This window comes from Falco biarmicus, chromosome 7 (genome assembly GCF_023638135.1).
Source record: "Falco biarmicus isolate bFalBia1 chromosome 7, bFalBia1.pri, whole genome shotgun sequence".
In the NCBI taxonomy this organism is placed as follows: Eukaryota; Metazoa; Chordata; class Aves; order Falconiformes; family Falconidae; genus Falco; species Falco biarmicus.
In genome coordinates, this window is record NC_079294.1 from 42,215,145 (window position 1) to 42,232,333 (window position 17,189).

The 17,189-nt window shown below is 48.3% G+C and overlaps 1 long non-coding RNA gene across 1 annotated transcript; it reads left to right on the forward strand.

Annotated features, from left to right (window-relative positions):
* The first annotated feature begins 2,494 nt into the window (after positions 1-2,494).
* Positions 2,495-14,929, forward strand: LOC130152685 (uncharacterized). Its single transcript, XR_008823078.1, has 4 exons — positions 2,495-2,605; positions 3,873-3,995; positions 9,604-9,720; positions 9,809-14,929. It is a non-coding gene; the product is annotated as an uncharacterized LOC130152685 (long non-coding RNA).
* The last annotated feature ends 2,260 nt before the right edge of the window (positions 14,930-17,189 follow it).

Sequence of the window (17,189 nt, forward strand, 5' to 3'; positions counted from 1 at the left end):
AGAGGATAAGATTTGTCTTTGCAGCAGAAGTTGTATTGAATGTTAAAAAAAAAAAAAATACAATCAATTTCAGGAAGACTGGAGTAAGTAAACCTGCCGTTCATTCAGCTCTTAGACGCAGAGTAGGTGCCTCTGTGTCTTCCTTTTCTATCTCTGCTTACAGAAGTGATATTACTGAATTAATTATGACATCTTCATGAAAAGCTGAAGAATCACTCAAGTCCTCTATTCAGTGGTAAAGAAACGTCAGATTCATCTCACAGTAAATTTAAAATTACACCAACCTGAACTATCACTACTGGCAGCATAATAATAAGGCAGGTAATCAAAATCAATTAAATTCCAGTGCCTTTCTATTGTCCTAGAAAATTCAAATTTGAAATTAGTTTGAGTTCATTTGACTTCTCAATAAAAGAAGCAGAGCTTCAGAGATAACTTGAAATACCTATAGGGCCATGACTGATCTTTTCTCAAACTGCAAAGACCAGAGGAGCTGTGTGTGCACGTGCATGTCAGTGCATACTGAGCACCAAATACAACCAGATACTCAAAGTCAATGGAGTAACTGGTTTGAAGCTGCTGTTTTGACGTGTGTTAGCTGGGACTCAGGCCTGCCAGAACTCAATTTGTTAAAAATTTGGATGAGATATTGATCAGGTGAATGCCAAATGAAGTGTGCCTCCATTTCCACCACGTAAGAAGGAGGAGGACTAAGTCTGGTGCATGCTCCTCTGCAGAACCTTCACAGAGACCCTGGAGCAACCAGAGGAAGGGGAGCTCCATGTGTCCTACCAGCAGTGACATGTACAGATATGTCTATGTATGGGACACCCACTTTTCAAATCACAGAAGAGGGGATTGCCCAGGAGCTTCAGATGCTGCCAAGATGAGTGTGTTCCCATAGCACCTTGCCTTGGTTTTGGCACTGGCTGAGCCTTTGAGTTACCTCCAGTAGTAGGACGGAGCATAGGCTGGAGCGAATGATGCTTACATGGGGGTGGCTATGGGATGAGCATAAGACTCTCAGGAGCAGCGGTGTCATCCAGGGTAGTTCTGTGGACATAGACATAGCTGGGAGGCACAGAAGAAAATTTACTGTCTAAGGAGATTTTCTTCTGGAGAAAGGTGCTGAGCAAAGCCCGGGCTGGGTGTTGGGGCTGATCTAAGCCAGCATTGTGCCAGTAACTTCAGCACAGCCATTGGCACCAGTCTGGCTTTCCAGAAAAGCTCATCTTGTACAACCCCTTTTCCCAAGCCTGTGAGTGGCACACCTTCCAGTGAAGACCCCTACACATAGCTGGAGAGATATATATATGTATATATATATATATATATATATATAAATACTCTTCTATCTGCCGGTATCTGCCTAGAAAGTTAGGATCTTTGGGACAAGGATTTCCCCTCTTTGTGCACGCTGCCTCACACAGGTAAGATTTTTACTCCTTTTACACTTTTCCTGAGCCTTGCTGGCTGGACCCATGGCTATGAGGGTAGGCTGGGTATGATACCCCACCTACTGCCATAAGGGGGGTGCTCAGCAGCAAAATCCTCTCTGTCTGTCTGGGATGCAGGAGCTGCCCCACCCCACAGTGACCTGCTGTTTTGTTTGGGAAAAGAGGAGGTTTGGGTTGTTTTGCTGTGTGGCTTCTATTCCTGTAGCAATCCCAATTCCTGCCCATGGGATTTGGGAATGCTGTGGTGCATCTTTGGGGTCATGGAAGTATGTGCCACGGTGGGGCCCAGGGCATGTGAGGGAGTATCCCAAAGGCTCAGGGAGAAAACAGTGTGCCCAGATGTGGTGGTGGGCATGGAGGGAGGAGGGAGCAACACAAGTTGGGAAGGAAGAAGACTGTGACCTGGAGGGAGGGCAGAAGAGCTTGGCTCTCAGCTGTCACTGCCAGCAGTCCCAAACTGGACTCACCACTCCCTCCAGCCTTTCCAGGCACTGGGTTATGTTTCTCCCAGTCCAGCCCTGAAGCGGGCAGAGCTCTCGCCCTCTCCCCGTGCTGCAGCGGGCAGCCGGCACTCCTGCGGCTTGCCCCGATGGGAGGTGTGATCCCACCCCCACCTGCCACGGCGCCGCCGCCCCGAGGCTCGGAGCAGGGCTCCCCCCCGCCCCAGTCCTGGTGTTTCCCATCCCCATCCCCTGCTACGGCGCCCCAGGCAGCCCCTCACCGCCTCCCAGCCCTGACCGCGGCACCTGCTCCATCTTCCGCGCACCCCGGCCCGCCGCGGAGCATCCCGGCGGCGGGACCTCCCCCGCCCTCCCTCCCTTCCTCCCTCCCTTCCCGCGTCCTCGAGTCGCGCCAGTGATGGAGAGAGCGTCACCGTCTCCCAGCAACGCTCCTAGCAACGCTCCTAGCAACCGGGCAACATCTGCTCCCGCTGGACCAATCCGCGCCGGGAACATCTGGGCACCCACCTCCGCGGGCTGCGGCCGGGAGGTGATGCGCTCCTCAGTGGCTGCAGGGACCCGCAGGAGCTGCCACCACCGCCGCCACCACCGCCTCCACCGCCACCACCTCCTCCAGGAGCAGCCGGCGGCTCCGGCAGCGAGGACAGGACGGGGAGCAGCCCTCCCTCCGGAGCGGGGGCTGGCGGGGTGAGTGCCCTGAGCTGCTGGTGGCAGGGGACAGCGAGCCGGGGGGTCGTCGGTGGCAGCGAGCTGGCGTGGGGCTTGGCTGGTGGGATCTGCCCCAACGGCTTTGGCAGTTGGCTGTTGGCGTAGAGTAAGTTTTGCTTGTGTTTGTGAGCTGTTGGCTTTGCTGCATCGCGGGAGAGGGCAAAGAGCTGAGCGGGAGGCTCACCGCTCGTCCTGCGGCGCTGGGGGCTGTGGGCAGGGGTGCCTGCTGCTCTGCCGGGCTCCAGCATGCTCTACAAAAGGTCGTTTTAATCAGAGACATCTTTTTACGGTCAAAGCTGAACTCTGAAAAGTAACCGAAGCTACTCTTTCGTTGCCTGTCAATGAAGTATCATCCTCTGGGATGAGACAACTATCTAAATATAGTTGTCTTATAGCTGCGAGACAGGAATACGCACACATACATGCTCTCTTTCTTTCTCTCTTGCAGGATTTAGACCTGTTTATTTTCATTCTTGTACAAAAAAAAAAAAATAGTGTGTCTCTGCACACACGTGTAGAAGTGTAGACTGGGTATACGCATGCATATCTGTGATTGTTTTTCTCCCCCGAGTGGGAAATATTCTTACTACGGTGTGCCAGATACTCCCTCCAGAAAGCAAGGCATCAGCTGGCTGCTGCTGCATCTACTTGCAGCCTAGAAACTGTACCCTATGGAAGGCAAACACCGAAATATGCATGCTGCAATAATGCTGTTTAATATAAATGGTAATCTGCCTTTCCCCAGACCTGTATTACTCTGCAGGCAGTGTGTGTGGGGGTGTGTGTGTGGATGATAGGAAATTAATGCTACTACTCAAAATAATGGTGTGGTTTTAATAGCTTTCCTCTGAGGCTGACAAGAATTAATGGAGAAAATAATGTGTCTTTTTAAGAGGTGCTGTTCAGGGCAGTTATGTTCTAGCTTAGGAAACTTCCAGATATTTAGAGGAGCAAGCTACATTTTTGCAGCATTTTCTCCAACAGGATTAGAGCTATGCCACTGAGAGACTGAAATGGTTTTTCTTAATGTTTTCTTTTACTTTCCTGATGCTTGAAAGGGAGTCCAGGAAGCAAGGTCAAAGTTAGAGAATTGGATGTGACATCAGAACTCTTTATTTTTCCTGTTATTAAGCCCCGTGGGGCTGCTGAAATAGCACTTTCTTCTCTTGCGGTCCAGCTACTTGCCGTGTATGTCCTGACTTTGCCACCTGAACTATGTGTGTTTCTCCTTGGTCCGCCACGGCAGGTAACTGTTCAACAGTGCTGTGCTGCCAGAAATGCTCGCTGAGCCCGTGCAAGGAGGAAATCTTACCCGAACCGCTGAGATTATCCCAGACAGACCCTTTGCAGATTGACTCCGCATCCTCAGGTAACTAAGAAGTTTGCAGGCTTCAGCTGGTCGGGTTTGCCTTCAGAGTGAGGGAAATCACTTGGATTAGTGTTGAAAGGGGGTGAAGCTGCGAACGTGATTTTATTCTACTGATAAGAGCAGTGGGACTACAAGGAGCCAGACAGGAATAGTCAGTCAGTCATTAAGTCTCGTGTCTTCATGCACTCATGAGAGCTATTCAGATGCTCGTGCCTTGCACACACGTGTGCTCGGGGAGAATCTGCAGTTAGGGAGGTCTACAAAGCAGTTAGAAAACTAAAAGAAAAGCAGTTTTAAAGTGAAAAGCCAGCAGCTCCAGCCAGCAGACAACAGCACGTCTGTGGGTCCCCACCTTTTTGCAGGTCAATTAAAGGGGGCTTTCTCTGCCTGAGCAAGGAACAAGACTTGATATTCTGGAAGGACTGCAATCAATTGGCAGCCTGTGTGAAATCCTGGGGCTGGCATGTGTTTTCGATCCACATGTTCATGTGCCTGTGGTCTGGTAGCTTTACATTATCAACTGGGAATCTCACAGTGGGACCAGCTGCTTTTTCTGCTGCGGAAGAAGGGAAATGCAGCTGTATAGCATATGTAATCAGAGGAAGGTTTCAGCTGAGCACCCCCTAATTGCAAGTGCTGCTAAGGTTAGAGGGGGTGGTGGAATTTATCACTGCAGTTTGACAGCAGTCACAAGAACATGATGATACGTCCTGCCATGCCAAAGTCATGTCTCCTGCTGATAATAAATGTCAATTTCTGTGTGCTCAGAAGCCTCAGGTTTTCTATTTGTGCATGCAAGAGATGCTCAGAGATGGTTTCTGTCTCAGCCAGCTTTCGCTTGCATATTGATTATCCTCCCTTACTCTGTGATAGGGAACTGCAGGGCACGGGCACATTTGAGTCACCACCTTCGGCGCGCAGCATCGTCGGCAGGTCTGCTCGGCCAGCGAGTCTCTTTGCTTACCCCCTGCAGACGTCTGCATCAACAAGCCAATAGTACTGGCTCGTACAACCCCTTTCACTGCAGCACCGAGCAGGCAGGGATGAATTTTCTTCCCAAGGAAAGGTAGGAGAGGTGGAGGCACAGGCAGGTGTGGGAACACTCCCAAGGTCTCAAGTGCAAGCTCTGGGGCAGAGCTGCTGTTCAGATGCAGGGCTTGCAGATCCCTCTCTGTTGCCTGAGATTGAAAAGCACAAGGTCTGTGTCTGTTTTTCCTGGCTGTTCAATCACTTGTTAAACCCCATCTTGCCTCCTGCCTGGGCTAGCTTGCAGCCCTGTGGAAATCACCCAGCACTAATTCATGCCAAAGAGGGGCTCCTGTCGCTGGGGTGATGTGTGAGTACAGGAGCCAGATGAAGATAATTTCTTGTAATTTGCATTTCAACTGTGAAGTTGCCATGTTATAAATCTATTTCCAATCCAATCTAGATAAGATAACCCTCTGTCCAAACATGCCTAATAACTCTGTAGGTACGACGCCATAGAGCACTGTAATTATTCCTGGAGAAATAAATAGGAACAGGCACATTTTGCTCCTTTGAAAGTACAATTAAAGCCCTTGCAAAGCTGTGTTTGAGAGATCCAGGCTTGAGACAGAGGCATCTATTCCCTCATGGCTGCGTGTGAGATTTATGTTTCAAACTTCCATTAGCGTTAATGGCAGCTACAGCCGCGGTGCTCCGATGTGCCGTGCATTCAGAGCAGGCATGTACCGGTGGGGTGTAAACACTGGCCAGCGTGAGCAGGCAGCGCCTGCCCTGTGGCTCCTGAGCTCTGGCAGTGCTACTTGCTGTTGCAAATTTTACCGAGTCTTTGGTGACTCACAGAGGGCTTGCAGCTGAACGCTGGTGGGATGCTGAATGCGCTTTTCTGAGGTTCATCCAGGCTGGAAGGACAAACCTCACGCTCAGGACTCAGCACTACGCTGGTTAGTCCCTATGGGGAAATTTGGCCCTGTGCCTTGACTTGTGGTGTAGCGCTGAAAAAAAAATGTAATGTGATTAAGATGTATCTGTCTCTGAGCTTGACTGAGGCAGAGGCAGTGACTCATACCACCTTGCTGTAACTGTCAAAACACTTGGCTCGCGAGAATAGCCTTCCACACAAAAAGCACTGATTCAATATGTTTATATTTAAACAAAACACTAAGGGTCTGATTCACTGCGGCATTACTACAGCCTTGGATGCCTGCAGCCTCAGCCAAGCAGCTCGTAGGCACGCACAGAGCCAGTCTGCTCTGACTTTCAAGAGAAGTGTTGGGGAAAGGCTTGGTCCTTGCAGGCTTCCTGCAGGGAGAGGTACCCTTTGTAGGCTTTAGCTGCTGTCAGGGGTGCAGTGCGAGGGCACAGGTCATGCTTTCTTTCCTCTGCACCTGCAGACCGGTGTGTGGACAGCAGCAGCAGCAGCCACAAAAAGATGACGGTGTCAATGAGAGGGGTGGTGGTGGGATGGCAGCTACACCGAGCATGAGAGCAGACCTTGAGCTTCTATGGAGCAGCACTGTGATGGGGTTTGCCTTTAATTCGCTTTCTCACCCTGTTGCTGCAGGTGTGCAGGCAGCACCCCTTCCCTCCCAGAGAGAGAAGGTAGAAGTTGAACCACCCATGACAACCCGTGGGAGCTGCTGGGTGCCCCGAGCCCTGCAGATTCGGAATTGCTGGAATTTGCTAACAGCTGGCATGGTGTCGCACAGCTTGTGGCTCCTTTGCTCTTAGAGTGTAGCCTTTCACTTACAAGTGGGAACATGTTTAAAACCAACCTTACACCCCAGAGGTGCTTTTGGTGTTCATCTGCTCGTTGTTTCCCTTTCTTGCAATTAAATCAGGTTGGCGGGGGGTTGTTACAAGTTTGCTGCTTTGTCTGGTGTAAGGACTTTAGGCATTTAAATACAGCCAACAACTTTACACCCAAGGGGTATATCCCAGGCTGGTGTTGAACATAACCCCAGAAAGGGGGTGACAGTTGGATGCTCGATGAATCCACTGCCAGGATGGTCATGTGTGTCCCTCTGCAAAACACAATTCTTTCTGCTTGATTCTGCCAGCCAGCATCAGCCCCCAGCCCACGGCATGTGCTAAACCACAGCCCTCCCTCCTCCTCAGGGTCGGGGGGCCAGTGCTGCAGTGGCTCTTTGCCTTGTCCTGGCTCCCTGCTCTTTGCTGGTGCCTCCAGGACCACCCGTGCTCAGAGGACAATGAATGTCCCACAGTCACCTTCCATTGCTGGAGTAGGGTGAGGAATTCCTGTGGCCAGGAGCAGCAAAGAGAGAGGTTTGCATGGAGCCGGCAGAGCTGAAGGACTGAGCTGGCACGCTCTGCACGCTGTGGTTGTCTGTCTTGCCCCTGCACTCGGGCTGATTTTCTGCTTGTGCTGCACATGGGCAGTGCTAGGTCTGTGCTTCCAGCCTGGAAACCACTAGGGAGCAAGTTTTAGCATTTAGAGGCTTCGTTTGAAGGGGAAGGATGGGCCCATGGTTAGCTCATCAACCTGTACGCTGGGTTTGTCTCCTTTCCCAGCCCTGACAGCCTGGGTGGCCGCAGGAATGTCTCTTCATCTTTCTGTACCTTTGCCTTCCTCAGAGTAGTGCGAGGAAAACTGTAACGTTTTCCCATCCCACGGTGCTGGGAGTATAAATACACTTGTGATTGTGCTCAGATAACACAGCAGTGGGCTTTTCACCTAGAATAACCTAATATCAGAGCAATTAAATGTCCAGGTTGTCTGGGCTCCGGTGTAATTAGACCACTAGAGTAAAACCTGCAAGTGGCAAAGGTTGCTGCCTATGAATTTAAACCAGTGGTTGCAGCAGCTCTGTGCTAGCAGAGCAGCAAAGCTGCTGCTGTACTCTTGCCCTTGAGAGCTGAGGTAAGTGCAGGGAGCATCTCTGGTGTGTGCAGTGGTCCAGGTTGACTAAAATGTAGCGTTGTTCCACAGCAAAAGGGATGGTCCCTCTCCTGGGGAGATGCTGCTGTTCTGTGCAGACCGTGTCGCACTGGATCCCAGAGCAAGGCTGGGGGTCTTGGTTCCAAGTGAGGTGTTAATCCACCAGTCAGGAGTTTTCTGCCCAGATTTGTAACATCCTTTATGGGAAATCTCTATACCCACAGATTTGAAATTCAGGGAGAAAACACAAGTGAAGGGATTTCTTCTTCAGCCCCTTCTTGTGGGTTTTTGATGTAGAGGAAGGAAGGGAGAGCTCATTACTCCTTCATGACAGTGAAGGAGAGATGCCACCAGTCCCTGAAATAGCTGTGTGGGTATCTTTTCACTCCCACCTGCACCTACGGCTCAAAGAGCCCCCCGTGCCGCACAGCAGGATCCTTCCAGTGACGTGACACCTGTGTTTGCGCTGTGCAATACCTTGGGGCTTTTCTACTGTGGCAAAGCAGCAGTCCAGAACCAAGCCCCTTTTTTCCTCAGAAAACCTAAGTTTTCAATACCCCCATAAGGAGGTCTTGATTTGGGGAAGAGAACCTATCCCATAGGACCTCACTTTGGGTTATTCTGAAAAATGGCTCTGTACACTTTCTTCCCCTGAGCTGCCTTTAAATGCCAGCATAGTAAGATAGTAAGTTGGTGTTTGGGGTTTTTTTGGTTTTTTGTTTTTTTTTTTTTTTTTTTTTTTTTTTGATATAGTGCATTTAAAAGCAAAACCCAGACATTTCTTACAAAAGAGAGGGTTTGGGAGGTGATGATGCTACTCGCAAATGATGCAGACGCCTCCTGGTGTTGTCTGGTGTATAGAAAAGCAAATCCCAGTGCTGGCTTTCACAGGGACCCAGTGTTCACCAGACTGAACACCACTGAAGTTGTGGATCTCATTAAGATGCTGAATTAGCACCACGTCACCTTTCCATGGAGATGAGCCAGCCTGGAGCAGCCAGCCAGGTCCGGCTGGGGCTGTGGGGGAGCTCTGCTCGGGGGGGCAGCCCTCCGCCGGGCTCCTGTCACAGGACGTGGTCCCTCCTCTCAGTCCAAAGGCTGATCCTCCATCCTCTGTGCCCTAAAAAAATGAAGCAACCCAGAGAACGAGCCAGCTGCATCCCCCTCCCACCGAGCCGGGGTTCTCCTGCTTCTCTGGGACGACACTACCACCTAGTGAATACGCTCCGCATTGGCTTGCCAGGGAGGCCACAGAGCCCTGTGTGGAAATTAAACCCCATCCCTTGTCCCACCCCCACCAAGTGTGGGGCAGGGACCCCTGTTCTGAGGCCTGGTGGCCCCATCCCTGTCCCTCCCGCGGTGCATGGCTACCTCCCCGGCTGGGGCTGCTCGCCCCGCTCTGCTGGCTGTGCTGCCGGGGTACCCCGCGGGGCTGGCACTGGGGGTCCTGCTGGCAGCGCCAGTGTGCCCCGTGTTGTGGCTGGCACTCCGCAGCGGGGCTTGGTGGGCTGGCAAGCCTCACGGTGGCAGCTCAAGAATGCCTTTGTATCTGCCAGCCTCTTTGTAAATTTGCCAGTGGGATGAGGGCTGCAGGTCGAGGCTGGGTGTCACCCCAGCTGCATCCCACCGCTGCACCCCTCCTTCCCCCCGCACCCTGGACCGTGATGTTACAGCCACTGCGGCACCACAAGCCACTGAGCCATTTTTTCTTCTTCTTTTGTGCAGAGCTGATCTGATCGGGGCCTACCAAAGACATTAACGACGTCGAAAGTAGCCTACTTTAAGAGAAAATATGCAGAAGAAGAACATTTACATCAAGATTACCATGAGTATTGTCCAAAAGTGAGTAGCTCTCTCATTCCAGACCCCATCCTCCCCTGGTTTCATTCCACCGTGCTAAAGACCCATTTACTTGCTCTTTACTCCCCAGCACCTGATACTACCCGAGGACCGGACTTGTATTCTAAAACTTTCTCTCCAGAAACTCCGATTCCTGGATGACCCTGAAGCCTATCTCCGTAGGTCTGTATTAATTAACAATCTGTTGAGGAAGATTCACCTAGAGACAGAGAGGGAGAGCTATGAATACTTTAAGGAGGCTCCGTGTTATAGGACTGCTTACTCTGACGCACGAAAACGGCTGAAGTTTATGGTGCAGGAGTGCTGTTCCCAGTCGCTCTATTATGAAGAGCTGCATTCGTATCGCATCGTGCCTTACTCTGCAGAGAACGCCGTTTACGGAATGGGCTACACGAGCAGCCACTTGGAGCAAAATTCTCAATTGCTTATTTATAAAATGAATTAAAGTAGCTGTTAGACCCACTGATGTTTGTTTCTGAATGCTTGAACTGCTTATTGAGATGTTAAGATGAGGCACTAATTGCAGATGTACCTGTGATCAAAGGCGGATGTGTTCAGAGCTAAGTGGAAGGTACTTTGACTGATGTTCTGCAGTCCCCGCTGTTAACCCCCCGGTTATGAAGTACCTTGACGTACACACAGAGCTGGTGCAATACGGAGGTCCTTATCTGCAGAGACTGTGTGCAATGCGTTTGATAGAAACAAAGCTGCATTTAAATTATCTGTGTGTAGATAGACATTCAAAATCACTTTGCAGTTCAATTAGGCCATCCCCGGTGGAAGGGGAGCCCCCAAAGCGGTGGAGTAGTCTGAAAGTGAGTAGTAAAATGCAAGTTATTTACTGTAGAGGTATAGGTAGAAAGTTTCTTTGAGAAATGCTTTGACCATGGAGGAGCCAGTGCCAAAGGAAACAGCCTTTTGCTTAGGATTTTCAGAGACTTAACTTGCTTGCTACTTACAAGACACTCTATACTGAGATTTGCAAGGGTTTGTTTTTTTTTTTTTAAATAATTGCATTCACCTTTTACTTATATTATCTCTTAGCTGGTATCTACTTTGCTATTTTAATACAATCCAGAATGAGTCACAAGAAAGATTGTTTCTTCAGCCTGTCATCAGTGTTTCCTTAACTTCATTTGATTCTTTCCCTAGCTGTTTCCCTGATACTTCTTTGCATGCTAATTTGCTGTTTGGCCAGAGGTTCACGTTGGTGCTAGGGAATAGACAGTAATTTCTTTTTATGTGGAATATAAAAGACAGAAAAACAATGATAGCTCTCATAGATAGAGAATGAATGTATCTGACAGATGCTAGTAAAACCTCAGAGGTTCTCCTGATGAAACTGCTCAGCATTAGTAATAGTGTTTCAGGTTAAGTGAAATACCTAATTTCAATCTGGGAATTAACCTTACAATATGTAAATATATATTTCACAAGCTATGACATGAGAGATGTTCAGCAAATCGATGACTACAGGTGGAAAGTTTTATAGCTGCCAAAGCTATGTCATGAAAATACCAAAGAGTAATATAAGGGAAAAGATGATGCTCCAGCAATGGGGTCAAAAGCAAAGATTGCACTATAACCTGGGGAAATGTGACTAACGAGCCTGTAAACTAGCTGTTACCGATACACCTGCAGTTCACCTGCAGGTGACTTGCATCCCAGAACTGCTGAACAAATATACAAGATGATCCAAAGCCTGTTGAAGTCCTACAGGTCTGTTGGCTTAACAGTGAAGAAATTGGCTTTGCCTTGCTGGCTATCACCACTTTAAAGCTTTAAAGCAAAATAAATAATAGCGCACACTCAGCTGTAGGCAGATATATATCCAAAGGCCTAATTTTTTATTTTGAAAGGCTTTGCTCATGCACATGTGGCTGATGCTATTTCTGAAGCATTATACGAACAAATACCATTGCTTGCCAGGACGTGCTTCACGTAGGATCCCTCCTGTAACCCTGCTTAGAGCATCCTAGTTGTGTGTGTCGTACATATCATTGCAGCTCTCAGGCACGTTGTTAGTGCAGGAGAAAAGACAGAAAGGCAAAGGCAGGAGGTGTGAAGAGCAAAGTTGACTCTGGAGTCAGTAGTTAGAAGCCAGTACAGGATTAGGAGACAGAAGGAAACAAAGAAATCCAGATATTTTTTTAAATGGGGGAAAAAAAAAAAAAAGCAACAGTCTAATTCAAAACAAAGATAACCTGCAAACTGGAGAACATAAACAGCACAGATATTGTGGGAAGGCTGGAAAAACAGGGCAGTGCTGTTTGGGAGGTGCTGTTAGTCAAGATGCATGTGTTCAGGTTTTTGTTTTTATTTTGAGACAAGGCATATTTACTTGTCTCTTACAAAAGGGTGTCTTTAAACCCTTGGTCAGTGTAATGTGGTGTCAGAGCTGCCTGGCTATGTGCGGTTGTGCTCCTGCTGCCCCAGCTTGCCCCAGCCCCAAACGCCGTGAACAATTAAGCCCACACTGGGGATAGTTTGCGAGATCTCCAGCTAAAAGTGGCGCTGCCGATCTCAACAGGGGCCAGCTGAGAAAGGCCAGGCTAGTTATCAGTGTGTGGAACAGCCCTAATATCACCAGCAAAAGCCAGCAGCGAAACCCATCGCCCGTGTGGGCTGCTGCTGTGACGGCTCCTGTGAGCCGTGCCGTTGTCCCCCAAAGAGCTCTCCGGCCTCTGCCGGCACTTTGTGCGCCCCGTGCAGACTTAGGGGCTGGGGTAGGGACATTAGAAGGCTGCTAAGTGGTAAAGGAAAAGTATTCCTGTCTTCTGATTTTTCAAATGATCTAATTTTCCACTCTGATCTGATTTACGCATATTTTTAATTTGTGTCCATTTTTGCCTGAATCATATCGTTTAGCAGCTACACAAAATGCTAAAATGCTTTTTTTTTCCTTTCACTGATCTACTTTATATATTCATAGGGTGGTTCTTGCCTGGATAAACAAAACTTTTTACATAAAATTAATAATGTTTCAATAGAGTAAAAAATCTCAGTAGGATTAAAGCCTTTAACATCACCTGAAAAAACCCCGTTGTCCCTGTCAGATTCAACTTTGAAGAATAACTTCTCTGCCTGCTAGAAAAGGCAGATACTTTCTTACCCATTGAAAGCTTCTCTGATAAGGTGTTGCGATAACTGAGTGGGTATAACAGACAAAAATCTGAATCAGATAACAAAACTCCTGAAAGAGGAAGATATTTTACTCATGTTTTTCTCATGTGTTGTTTTCTTGAGCAACATTGGCTGATTTTTTTACTTTTACTTACTCTAGGGCTGTTAAAATGGACAATTTCTTTCTAGAAAACACATTGCTTTTTTATGGCTGACTTTTTGATATGAAATTGAATCAAAGGTCCGCATTCTAAATATTTAAAGTCTACTCAAGTTTTTACTGCCTTCCGCTTTGCACAGCGATTTGTGCTGTTGAAATGTGGGTCTGAAATATTCTACTTTAGTGCTTAGAAACCACAATTTATGGGGTGATTGAGAAGTACAAAGGTGCAATAACATTGCAAGTTACTCCTGAAATATTTAATTTGACACTTTTTGAATTATATACTGATTTTAACATTTGGTTACCAAGTTACTGGGTACCAGCCTTTTAACGCAGCTACATACACTGATTTTTCTTCTTTGGGTTTGTAGCTACAATTCAGCTCTTCTGGCTTCTGATGTGTGAATCTGTCTGTAGGTGGTCAACTTTTTCAGTGAGATATATATATATATTCTATTACGACTGCATTAGGAACTCCCACGTATGGGCTATGTTTGCACTGGATGTAAAGCAAGTCCTTCCTTCCCTTTGACTCAGTTGCCTTGGAGATAGTAGATTCATCAGAGGAGAATATAGACGAGCTAGGTGACAAAGGACAGACTTGGTAACGATAGCTGATCATTTTGAAAATGGCTGGCTTAGGACAATTCATTTTCGTCTGGGAATAGCAGCACACTTGACTGTAATTAGTGTTTCAGTGAGTTACATTTTCTCTGTGCCGCTTTTCCCTCGCTGGCTGTAAATGCTGGGCCTGATCCCAGCTGCAGGAGGGGCGGCGGTGGCTCCGTGGGAGGCATGGCAGGGGGCAGGGGTGTGGGGTCTCCTGGAGCTGGTGGAGCTGTGGCAGGGGGGTGCACACGCTGGGAGGCAGCCCGGCTCCACAGGGCAGCATCGCTGCCCGTGTGACCTGGTGCAGGCACCCCGACGCTGTAGGGCCCTGATCCTGCAAACGCTTCGGTTCTCTGCTGAGTTTCTTTGCACAGACCCTCTCACTGAAGCCAGAGAGGCTCCTTGTGTACTTGATGCTCAGCATGTGTACGAGTGCGTGCAGGGCTGGGGCTGCTGCGCACCACAGATGTACGTACTCCTCCGTTGCCTAATTATCGGTGAAAGTGATTATTGAGCTGCCGCTTGAGTTCTTGAATACATTTATATTGCACTGTAAATGGAACTTTTGTTTTCAATGAATGTGTTGAGTATATGGACTATCGTGCCTTAAAGTCCCATCCTCATACGAGCCTTTGTATATGTTCTGTAAATCCGCAAACTGTCTATAGCTGGTAACTCTGTGCACTCTATACAGATCTGGTTCAGTACTCGGCAGGACCTTGGGAAACACCATCCTGACCTCAGTTTCCCATGAACACAGAGGGGATACGGCAATTCCCCTTTCTCTTCTTTTTTAGATTGCTTTCCTCTTCGCCGTTCATGAAATTCGGTTTTTCTGGTTTCTGTCGTAGCTGGGTTCTGGGTTACCTGCAATGCCAGGCACCCCTCACGGGAACTCAGAAAGTTGTAAAAAAGTTGTCTCCAGCTTTTAAATGCCATCTGTACAGCGCGCTCTCAGCAGGGAATCACAATTGCATATGACAACTGTGGCAGGTGTTGTCAAGTATATCATCATATATTTGACATGATTAATAAAGCAGAAAAGGGAACACCTATTTCTGTTGAAATGCATGAGCCTGCATTATGTTAAATACATGGTGATTATACACCACTTAATTGGAGTAATACCTACTGGTTCTATAATAAAAAAACGTCTTTTTAATGTTTAAAATTACTTGGGACCTGATTAAAGGTTTTTATGAAATTGTTTTCTAAAGTGAATAGTAAAAAAATGTATATGTATTTTAAATATATGTATGATGTGCATGTTATTAATAAAGATCTATTTCTATTGAACCAGGTGGACCATCATTGAATACATGCAGTTTGGTTTGCAAGCTAACACATAATGTTACTGAAGAAAGGTTTCTAATACCATCAATCCCCTGAAAAATGTATAAAACACAAATTATTTGAGGGACCTGGATCCTGGGGTTGAACCTGGACCCATCTCACATAGCTGATGTGTACAGCTGGGGCAACTCCCCTGATGCCGTGCAAACCCTGGCATTCACGTGTCCTGCCCTGATCCCATCGTTTGCATCCCAACTTGTCTACGGGCTTGCAAGACCCTTCTCCTTTTCCTTGTTCATTTAATTTATTTAAAAATCTGCGAGGAACCATTTTTCTAATTATGGTCTGCAGGACTCCTTCCAGATACTGCAGAAGTGTCACAGGTAAAAAAAGGTAGCTATTGGAGCAATTCAGGAAAATAGGAATTTTTACTAAAAATCCTAATTATAACGGAGAGATCACCCTCTCCCTCATCCTCAGGGCTTTTCCTTAGGATTCTTTTCCCTGAAGAAGCTGAAATGAAACCTTGAAAATGTTTATGGGCTATTGAAAGGGGAATTATCTGCAAAAGGATGAACTCCCGCCTGCAGGCAGGAGCCTTTTGAAGCAGCCACAGGGGAACATCTTCCAGGGCCAGGTGCCTCAGCACCCTCCTCCAGCCAGGGCTGGGGTACCATGGGGGTGCTGCGGGCCCAGGGTTTTTAAAGACCGAGCATTGCACCCAGCTGCTGTAGGCACAGCAGTAAATCAGTCACCTCCTTGAATGGTGTTGCATTGGGAGAGAAGAGCTGCACGTTGTCAACCTGCGGCCAGCTCTGAAACTGCCTATCCCCAGTCCCTTCCATACCTCATCTGAATGTGGTGTTGCCAGGATTAAACAGCCACCACCCAAATCTTGAGATGTTCTTTATCAGACACAGCCCTTTACTTGTCTCTGGACCACCCCTGTTTTAACCAAAAAGCAATACCTTGACCTTGGTATGGGTACGTGCGTGACCTGAAGAATGAGCTTCTTAAAAGAGGTAGGCTGCATGTTTGCAGGTCTGGCCTGTTTTCTCCCTACATTATGTGTGAATGACCAAGGGTCTCTGGGGTGCCATATCCCTGGCACAGAAAGATGTATTCAGATGGCCAAAATTCCTCCTGGATCCTGTGTGGGAGCTGCTACCTCTGAGGATACGTCACACTGGTAGGAGATGCTGAGCCTTGGCCTTGGTCCAATTGTAGAGACAACTGCTTTAGTGTGGAAATAAAAGGCAGTGTAGCAGCTTCCCACATCCCAGCACAGCCGCACTATGTTGTCCAACCCATGTAAATACTTTCCCACTATGGATATTTTCAAAGCCATGGGAATCATCCTGCCACAATGCAAATTCTGCTGCAGACTGGAGGTGGGGTCCCCTGTGCCAATCCCTCTGCTGAGGAAGGAGGGGGTAAAAGCACTGTGGCCAGACCACCCTGGGCTTGCTTTGCTCTCAGCTGAATTTCCTTTTTTGCTGTTTATGGCCATTTGCAGTCAGCTTGAATCAAAGCAGCTGCTGGGCTGCCCTACCTCGGCACTGCCAGCCCAGACTCCTGGAGCAGCTGGTGCAGGAAGGACCCAGGGAATCCAGCTGAAAGCTGTAATTCACCATTGCATCCCACACTCCGTGCATTTCAGGGCTTAATTAATTCAGGCCCTAAGCTAAGCAGAGCTGTTTGCCAAACTAGGTGATGCTTTGAGCTCCTGGCTGAACTGCAGAGTGTTGCAACCTCCCAGCTTTCCTAGCACAGCAGGACAGTCTACGCTGCCTTGCTGCCTGCAAGCTGATGTGCCACTGCTGGTAAATTATCCCCAGCTGGGCTGAATGGTGCCAAATTGTAGCTTTTACCAGTGGAAGGTGGCTTTTCCTGAAACAAACTGCTTAGTGGAAATTGTTGTCAATTTGCAGCAAGAAGGGTTGTGTGTAACATCTGCTGTCGGAGAAGAGGAAGGATGGTTGGGAAGGTAAAGGTCTTTCTCCCTGTAAGGTACCAGAATCTCCTGTTCGTAGTGGAGCGCAAATATTGCTCTCCCACATTATCCTCTGAGGCTCAGGACCACGCAGGCACTTCAGCTGTGCTGGGGCCATCCCTCTACGCCATCCCCTATGGTGCCTTCCAAGAGGAATGCCCAGGGCTTGCAGCACAGTCCAGGCATCCAGTGAGCCCACAGCCCTTGCTGGGATGCTGGGAGGAGCCACAGGAATTTTCCAGCATGTCCCCATACACAGCTGGTGTCTGG